This window comes from Octopus bimaculoides, chromosome 6, assembly GCF_046866305.1.
Source record: "Octopus bimaculoides isolate indiv1 chromosome 6, ASM4686630v1, whole genome shotgun sequence".
NCBI classification, from domain to species: Eukaryota; Metazoa; Mollusca; class Cephalopoda; order Octopoda; family Octopodidae; genus Octopus; species Octopus bimaculoides.
In genome coordinates this window covers 96,749,679-96,760,046 of record NC_142933.1, presented here as the reverse complement: position 1 = coordinate 96,760,046, position 10,368 = coordinate 96,749,679, and the positions used below count along the sequence as shown (strand labels likewise).

The following is a 10,368-nucleotide window of genomic DNA, read 5'->3' as shown; positions in this document are numbered from 1 at the left end:
CATGCACACTCATTATATCTGAATCTGTTTCTTAAGTATTTTAATATGAAACTGTTTGAAGTAACATATGTCGCTGTACATCTGGATTTAGTGAGGGTCCCGCTGTTATTAAACATATGCTCTTTTATTTCACTTTGAGTTTTATTGTCAACAAATTTGTGATGAATGTTTCGTCACATTACTGCGACTTTTTCACTACTTTCCAATTCTCCACTATTTTCGACTAGAATTTTGGGATTTGTTGGTCATTTAGAAGTTTTGAAGATATAGGCGTGTGATACCTTGGGCAAATGTCTTCTACTAAAGCCTCGGGCAAATCAAAACCTTGTGAACGGATTTGGTAGTCGGAAACTGAAAAAAGTCGTCGTATATATGTATATATATATATATATATACATGATTGACCGTTGACTGAACACTATTCAATTTTTTTTCTCCGTGTTTTTCTCCTTGTCTCCGTATTCTTTCTGTTGAAGAGCGTAGCTCGAAACGTCAAAGACTTTCCGTATTCCCGAGCGTCATACTAATATATCCTTTTGTTATTTACACCACCTGTCCTCGTCTGTTGTTATTATTTGTATATTCTCCCATATATATATATATATATATATATATATATATATATATATATATATATATATATATATATATATATGTGTGTGTGTGTGTGCGTGTGTGTGTGTATGTGTGTTTGTGTGTATGTGTGTGTATGTGGTGTGTGTGGTGTGTGTGGTGTGGGTGCGTGGGTGTTTGTGTTTGTTCCCCTCATCACCGCTTGAAAACCGGTGCAGGTGTGTTTACGTCCCCGTAACTTAGCGGTTCGGCAAAAGAGCTCAGTAGAGCAAGTACTGGGGCCGATACATTCGGCTAAAATTTCAGGGCGGTGCCCCAGCATGTCCGCAATCACATGACTGAAACAAACAAAAAGATAAAAGATATATTTAATGAAACCGGAAAAATTTTCAAATCACTATTTGTCTTTTAAGAAAAGGAAGACATCTTAGATTTGTATCTCAAGATGTTAGTAAGACACTCTAAGGAGAGTTAAACAGTAGATCTCGAGAGAAGTCCACCTCATGCAAATGTTTTAGTCCTTATCTCCTCACATTCAAAAGAGTCGGGCCGCACCCAGCTCATGACTCCTGGATACCCCTCTGCTACCACATTCTGTGCTACTGTCTGTATTGCAACCATCTCTCTGGATGATTAAGGTACCACAGAGCCAAGGTACTTTGGATGTTGTAACTAGTTTATTCTAAGATACTAGGTGACTGTAACGTAATTTATACCTTCTGAAATGAATTGCACTTGCAACTAATTAGATGGATTATTTGTGGAAAGTTGTGGAAAATTTGATGCATTCCTGGAAAGTGGTAAAGAAGAAATGTCGTGAAGAGTATTAGTGATGAATGTCAAAATGTCAAAATAAAATCATGGATCGACAATTCAGCATTGGTAAATGCCATTGAGGATCCTGGACAATTTGGGAGATTAAATAATCCTAAGAGTAACAATCTTCTCTAAGAAAATATCAGGCCATGTTATTTGAAAAGAAGATCGATACCAAAAGCCATCAAACCATAAATTATAATGTAGCTGAGCAAACTAATTAATGTATGTCTTTTAGAAAATTTTCCATTTCGATAAAGAACTGAGCCTCTCTTTTCTATTGTTACGCGAAAGGCTGATGGAAACCTCAGAATATATGGAGACTATAAACTGGAATTAAACGGCGTGGGTATAGGACAAAATTCACGGCAATAAATATTTTAAGGTTCTAGGATTTGATGTGAGAGAGATTTAATAAAATATTGATTTCAAATTTGGGAACAAGGCCAATAGTTTCGGAGAGGGGTGAGTATTTTATTTTATCGATCCCGAAATGATAAAAGGCAAAGTCGACTTCAACTGAATTTGAACTCAAAACGTAAGGACGGATGAAATGCCGCTAAGCATTTTGCCTGGCGTGCTAACGATTCTGTCAGCTCGCTGTTTTAGATTTAATAAATATTAAAGTTCAAGCAACCTTCAAAGCTTGTAGGATTTAGGCGAGAGCTTTGACACAACGGTCGACAGCATGTCCCAGCCCAGCTCAAATGATTAGGAGTTCGGGTTACATTGAGGTTAGAAGTCACATTCTTTTAAACACTTTTTAAAAGTATCAAATTAGTCAAATTGCTGAAAATCATACGAATATAATAGCATAATGTCTGTAACTTGCGAAACAATCGGTTCTGTGAGCCAATAGGAGCGACCCTGGCAGCAAATCAGAATCCTGTGTGATATTCGGTTCCCGGTTTTTGTTTTACTATATAACACTTATTGGTTAATTATAATTGTGATTCGCTCTGATTTATGAGAAGTTTATTGTTTCACCTATTCTAACCTATTCCATGTTTTCCGAAGAGATAACTCAACAAAGAATTCCTTATGTGTTTGCACAACTTGTCCGAAATATCAGATTAAACTCATTCAAATTAAATATTTCTGCCTTAAAATGGAAGGACTATTTAGATGCTTACTTCTAGACAGACTAAAACGCACACATCTGGTCACACCTGGTTACACCTGATTACACCTGGAACATCTTAGATCATAGGTCTGCTTTATTGGTCACAAGAAGAGCAGCATCGCTGCTTCAGCAATGATAACAACAGTTACAAATGTAAACATTTAAATATATATATTTACAACAATTATAGCGTGGAACGGAGGCGCAATGGCCCAGTGTTTAGGGAAGCGAACTCGCGGTCATAGGATCGCGGTTTCGATTCCCAGACCGGGCGTTGTGAGTGTTTATTGAGCGAAAACACCTAAAGCTCCATGAGGCTCCGGCAGGGGATGGTGGCGAACCCTGCTGTACTCTTTCACCACAACTTTCTCTCACTCATACTTCCTGTTTCTGTTGTGCCTGTAACTCAAAGGGTCAGCCTTGTCACATTGTGTCACCCTGAATATCTCCGAGAACTACATTAGGGGTACACGTGTCTGTGGAGTGCTCAGCCACTTGCACGTTAATTTCACGAGCAGGCTGTTCCGTTGTTCGAATCAACTGAAACCCTCGACGTCGTAAGCGACGGAGTGCCAACAATAGTGTGGAAGGTACATACAAACCATTAAAAATACTCACACAAAATCTGTTAACTTCATTTAGCCAATCAGAAGCGAGTATTTTACACATCACCGTGAAGTTCTGTTAACATAATAAGCAAAGAAGCACCACGAGTTTCGTAGCTGATTGCGAAAAACTCTGTTTCCACAGTAACCAAGATGCTGCTCATGCGCACAAGGAGTGTAGCCACCACGTGTTCTATAATTGTTTGTTTTCATAACAGTAGGAATTCGATTCTAGAACGTTTTTCACTGTTTACTGTAGCCCGTTTAATGTTTTGACATGCCGGTGGCCCCATCTTTTCTCGCTACTGTGACAGATGATGGAAGAGGCAGCGAACGTGCTGTTTTCTGATTGGCTGAAAATTCTGAAAATTATCAAACTTTGAACAACTGTAACAGTTTCGCAAAATTTTACTGGAATAAATGAATAAAAAATTCGGATTCAGCGTCAAAAATTACTTCTATTTTATACATTAAAAGATAATTTTTTAAAAAGATTTCAATATGCAGTGAGGAAAGCCACATCGAGTCAAGAATTATTTCAATTAAGGTTTTCATCATTTTCATTTCCATTTCCTTCGGAAGCGTTTAAGAAAACCAGTGGAGTAGGTAACTATGTATGTATCTTTAGTTGAGGGAGATTTAGCTGCTATGAACGACCGTTATGCGATGAGTATTTTAACAAGCTAAAGCGAAAGTTGAAAAAGCGAATTTATTTTGATGGATACTGTATCTATTATATTATGGTATGTATTAATCTGTGTTAAATATAAATACACAATTTAATTTCGATGGCGGTTTTAAGACGACAAATCCAACTGAATTACAAAAAACAAAAAACAAAAAAGAAAACATTGTTTTTCATATCGAACCAGAAGAATTGAAATTTAGATGTGAAGTTTAAGATATAAATTAAACTCCTGAGACAAATTTAATCGCAGGTCTATCTGTTAATAGTATAAATTCACCTGCGGTACTACTCAACAAGTTTCGCTCAAATCACATTTGACCGACTGCATTGTACAGTTTGCGGAGTATGTATTGTACTAAGTAGTAATCCTTCAGTTTAATGTTGAATTGATTTTATATGTACTTTGACATAAAGGCGGTGAGCTACCGAAACTTTAGCACGCCGGACGAAACGCTTAGCGAAATGCTTAGCGTTCTGAGTTCAAATTCCGCCGAGATCGACTTTGCCTTTCATCCTTTCAGGGTCGATAAATTAAGTACCAGTTGCGTACTGGGGTCGATCTAATCGACTAACCCCCCACCCCCCGAATTTCGGGCTTTGTGCCGAGAGTAGAAAAAGAAAAAGAATCGTTTGTACATCGCGCAAAATACTACTGAGCGTCATTTCTTCTGTCTTTACGTTCTGTGTTCAAATTCCGCCGAGATCGACTTTGCCTTTCATCTATCGGGGTCGACGAAATAAGTACCAGTTGAGCACTGGGGTCGATGTAATCGACTAGCTTCCACCTCCTCTAAAATTTCAGGCCTTGTACCTATAATAGAATAGATATATAATGTGACTTTAAAACGAATACTAATATAAGATAAACGTAAGGCGAGCTGGTAGAATTGTCTGCACGCGGGCAGCGAAATTTTTTTTCGCACAAGAATTCCGGACCCCAGTTATGAACTCGTTTGCATACAGCCAATCAGAGCTTAACTATCAAACTAGAGTCCACCTAGTCACGAAAATACTCTGGTTGAGTTCAGAGGAAAATGTGCATTGTAGCAAAATCCAACTGTTCTAAACGGGTTAATAGGGGAGACAAGTGTGAAATTTAGTATGTAAAGTGAATGGAGGGCTGCTCACCGACGATGCCATAAGTGTTGCTAATTTGCGTAATTTATTAGAAAATGTAAATAAGTGTAGTTTCCTAATTTTTGACTGACTTTGTACATTCCTAATTTGGAATTTTGTTGTTGATCTGGAAGCATCGTAATCAAATATGGCGTTGCGCCGTATTGCGCCCTCCTAGTAGATATCAAAGGGTACATGCAGTATCACTAATCTCCGTCTGAGCATAGGTACCTAATGTTAGCTCCATATAGAGATGGTGCTCTATTGATCTATGAGGATGGTGGTGGGGGTTGTAGTGCTTATGTGAGGCCTGTTGTGCTGTACTCACAGAGTAGCATACACCATTCTATGCCTGACTGGTTGTACACTATGTGGATTTTCAAGGTGAGCTCTGATTGGTTGTATGCGATGAATTCATTACTGGGGTTCGGAACTCTGTGTTCATATGATGCCGGGGATCGATTAGAATAAGTACCAGTTGATCACTAGGGTCGATATACAGTAATCCTTCAACTATTGCGGGTGTTACATTCCAAAATCTCCCATAGAAATAGTTAAAAATCTTAAAAAATATAAATATCTATCGGCCGCAGAAGCCCGCGATATACTGAGAAGGCCGCGATATAAATTTACATATATTAGCCATAAAAATCCGCGATATACTGAGTGCGCGATAGGTGGACCACGATATGGTGAGGGATTACTGTAATGGACAAACCCCTTCCGGCAAAATTGTTGACCTTGTGCCAAAATCTGTAACCAGTATAAAATAAACGCACATACATATCTACATGTATGCATACACACACATACACACACACTCTCTCTCTCTCCTCTCTCGTGTATAAAGTAGGACAGATACACTCGGATATAATGTCATTTTATAATGATGGCTACGATAACACAGTTCATCCAGATCATATGACTGATATAAACGTATGATTTGCTTTTTCCTTTTTTAGGCCAGTGTTTCTCAACCGGTTTCAATATCACCGATGGGCAATGGCGGGCTGGCCAGGTTGCCAGCTTGCCCGATGGCAAGTGGGCCCCTGTGACATTAGAATCCATATATGGGTTCCCATGTTAGTATCTAAAGTACCCATCCCCTCAAGTTTGAGAATTCTTTATTCACTCCTGGAAGAATGCATTAATTATTTCAGCCTGGCTGTGTTTGTAGACAGTTGAAAAGAATACTTTTAACAGACAAACAAAAAAATTTAATGATGGCATTGTAGTTGCAGGTGGACTCCCTTAGTCTCCTAGCAACCAATAATTTTAGACCCAGTCCGTCACTGCCCTTGGGGGTCCATACAGGATTTTGGTGCAATAAGGTGCTTATACTTCTACAATGTTTTAACAATTTTTTAATACAATTCCTAATATTTAATTATAAAAACACAATAGGGATTTTTTAAAGCGTAGAATGGTCATGAGGATCCACCTTAGTAAAATAGGGACCAAAGGTGTCCATTGACAAAAACTGGTTGGGAACCTCTTACTTAGACCAAGTTAGTAGTGACTGAGCAGATCTTTAGCCAAAGACGTTTCATACGTGACCATTCTGTGTTTTTGTATAACCAAGACTCCATTGATCAAATGAATTGATACTTGTTTTAAGAATCAACACATTTTTATTTCGTCTGTCTTTACGTTCTGAGTTCAAATTCCACCGAGGTCGACTTTGCCTTTCATCTTTTCGGGGTCGATAAATTAAGTACCAGCTGCGTACTGGTGTAGATCTAATCGACTGGCCGTCCTCCCCACAAATTTCGGGCCTTGTTCCTTGAGTAGAACAGAATAAACAAATTTGTGTTCATACTTAAAATAAGTGATGTGATAGAGGTTCGGCTGTTATTTTTAACATGTCGAGCCACATTTAAAGCATCGTTTGATTGCTTGGTGTGTTCTCGAAGAGATTGTTGACACAACGGGTGGCCTGTTGTCAAAGTCCAGCTTAAAGAATTGCAAGATCGAATTACACCGAGGTTGTTATATTACACGTTCTTGTTTCTTAACGTTCATTCAATGTTATCAGATTAGTCATGTTGTTATAAATTATTCAAACCATTTCTCTGAGGTAATATAGTAAAATATGGAATCATTCTACCAGCTGGCCCTGTGGCGCAACGGTAGCGCGTCTGACTCCAGATCAGAAGGCTGCGTGTTCGAATCACGTCGGGGTCACATAAAATTTTGATCATTATTACATTTTTTTTTTTTTACTGTAAAACGAATTTTCATTTATTACATAATCCTTCCTGGATTATGTGATTTTTAGAACATATACCGCCGAGGATACACCAATGAGCAATCCTCTCCGTATTCACACGATCTTTTCAGGCTTCTCTATTTTGGAAAACCAACCGTATCAGATATTCATATATTATACATAGGCATTGGTGTAGTTGTTTGGTAAAAAGCCTACTTCCCAATCACATGATTCCAGGTTCAGGCCCACTACGTGGCACCATGGACAAGAGTTTTTACTATAGCCTTGGGCCAACCAAAGCCATCTGAGTGTATTTGGTAGATGGAAACTGAAGCCCGTCGTGTATATATATATATATATATATATATATATATATATATATATATATATATATATATATATATGTGTGTGTGTGTGTGTGTGTGTGTGTGTGTTTGCACCCCCAACATTGCTTGACAACCGATGCTGGTTTGTTTACGTCCCCGTAACTTAGCGGTTCGGTAAAAGAGATCCGATAGAATTAGTAGTAGGCTTACAAAGAATAAGCCTTGGGGGGGTCGATTTGCTCGACTAAAGACGGTGCTCCAGCATGGCCACAGTCAAATGACTGAAACAAGTAAAAGAGTATTTATACATATGTGTGTGTGTGTCCTACACGTGGTCTGATCAATAAGTATCCGTATTGTTGCCATAGTAACAAAGCTAAACCATGCAGAGTGAAGCCACTTGGCATGCGCACTAGGTTTTAACGTTCTAGCTCACTTTTGCTGTTTACAGCAGTGCTTGGAAGTAAGGTGTGTAGCGTGTGATCGCCGCATTGACAATGACAGAGAAAGTTGAGCAGAGAATCTGCATCAAATTTTGCCAAAAGCTTGGTGATACCCGCTCAATGGCCTATGGAAAGTTTTCAAACAGTTTTCATCGACCTCGACATAATCAAGGAAATTTTGTGCAACTGAAACCCGAGTGTCTTTTTGGTCAGTTGACAGCAGTTTTGGCACAAACGTGGTAGACACGCGTCTCATACACAAATCTTCAGTGATAATGGACTGAACTGAACCGTAGCTAATCTACACAACCTCTGATAACTCACAGTTGCCGATTTGATGATTTCCCCTCACAGCTGCACGCACATTTGTAATGTTTTTCTCAGTTCTGCTGATTGCAGGTCTCTCAAAACGTTCGTCAATATCGGCATTTTGTAGGCCATCGTGGAAATGTCTCAACCACTTGTACACTTGTGTGCGGCTCATACACTCCTCTCCATACACTTTCTGCAACTTTGCGTAGGCCTCTGAGCAGGTATCACTACAACAACTTTCTCTCTTATGGTCAATACGACGATGACACGCTACACACCTTCCTTCCAAGCACTGCTGTAAATAGCAGAAATGAGTTAGAAGTTAAAACTTAGTGCGCATGCACAGCAGAGTTCAAGGTAAATCTTCGCCAAGCGGCTTCACTCTGCGTGTTTTAGCTTCGTTATTATGGCAGCAGTCCGGATACATATTGATCAGACCACGTATATATGCACACACACATCTTCTGTGTGTGTGTGTGTGTGTGTGTGTGTGTGTGTGTGTGCGTGTGTGCGCGTGTGTGTGTGTGTGTGTGTGTGTGTGTGTGTGTGTGTGTGTGTGTGTGTGTGTGTGTGTGTGGCAGAGAGAAAAAGTGAATAAAACTGATTATTGCTTTAAAAATTTGAATAACTTCACTTAGGTGATATAAGGCTTAAACTATATTTTGAATTCTTTCTCTGGTATGAAATAATCTTACTCAATTGGAATTAAAAGGAGGTTGTCATCAGATAGAAAAAGTGTTCGGATGCAAAAGCGACGTTAAAGGCACTGAAATCAATTCTTGACTGTTATTTCTAACGTATCGAGTTCCATCTCATTAGATACTATGATTTTTGGCAAGTATGTTGACGCAACGAGCGGTAACTTGTCAAACAACTTCAAGCACTACGAACTGGAGTTGAAGGTTGTAGGCTGTTCGTATAAGCACAGAATCAATGCTGTCAGATAAGTCACAGAGCCAGTTATGACATCACGGAAGTCAAGCATAGTACTCAGATGTCAATGTGGATAATAACAATAAAACGTAGCTACCGAGCAGGAATTGGCCCTGTGGCGCAACGGTAGCGCGTCTGACTCCAGATCAGAAGGCTGCGTGTTCGAATCACGTCGGGGTCATATGTTTTGATTGGAATTTTTATTTTTCTATAAAATGTATTTACTCTAATTACAGTTAAGTTCATTATCTATCGAATGCAAGCTTTCTGAAAACCAGTTTGCGAGTTTTATGAAAACCTGGAGGTATTCGCCGACGATAATTCTCTGCTTTCACTTGGATGCATTCTGGCGAACGTGCCGTTTAGATTTTTCTTCATAGAGTCAATAAGTGTTCATGCTATCCAACCATAGATTCAACTTTATGGTTCAATTACAATTCTGAAGAAGTCTATTTTAGGTTTCTACATGTGACTTTCAAGTTACTCATAGTTGTCTGCGATTATTTTTCTTATTTCTTTCCCATTCAGAGAGTACGAAGTTTCAGTTTCATCTTGGTTATAAGAAATTTTTCTCTTGAGCATGCGAAAGAATCAAATGATCACTGAGTCGACAAAATTTGAAACTGCAATTTTCTTGGCAGTTTATCTATTAAGCCTTGTTTGTGAAAGAGTCAAACCGAGGAACATAGGCACCTGGGGAAAAGGTTGTATGATACCTGCCCAAGAAAGGAGACTTAGATTATTCGAAGAGCTACCTGGAAATACATTAATTGAAATTGCAGTTAAAATCTACAACTTGATGCTTCTAAAAAGAATCAGACCCAAAGAAGAGAAAATTCTTTGCAAGAATCAGAACATCTTTCGTGGAAATAGATTAACGATAGAACAAATACTTACATTCAGACGAATCATTGAAGGTGTGAAGGAAAAGAATATACCAGCTGTTCTACGTTTCATAGATTTCACAAAAACCTTCAATTTGATCCTTTGAGGAAATATAAGAGAAATATTGCTAGCTTATAATATTCTTGGAGAAACTGTGAATGCCATAATGCTGTCATATCAGAACACTAAAGCTAAACTTCAGTTCCACAGATGGAGACACTGATGTCTTTCAGATTACTGCCAGAGTGTTACGAGGCGATATCCTCGCACGGTGTCTTTTCAACACTTGCCTTAACTATGTACGAAGGGAAAGCAAGTTACTTAGAAGATGATAAAGTT

At 38.7% G+C, this 10,368-nt stretch overlaps 2 non-coding genes across 2 annotated transcripts; both read left to right on the top strand.

Annotated features, from left to right (window-relative positions):
- The first annotated feature begins 7,033 nt into the window (after positions 1–7,033).
- Trnaw-cca (transfer RNA tryptophan (anticodon CCA)) lies at positions 7,034–7,105 on the top strand. Its single transcript has one exon. It is a non-coding gene; the product is annotated as a tRNA-Trp (tRNA).
- A 2,148-nt stretch (positions 7,106–9,253) lies between these two features.
- Trnaw-cca (transfer RNA tryptophan (anticodon CCA)) lies at positions 9,254–9,325 on the top strand. Its single transcript has one exon. It is a non-coding gene; the product is annotated as a tRNA-Trp (tRNA).
- The last annotated feature ends 1,043 nt before the right edge of the window (positions 9,326–10,368 follow it).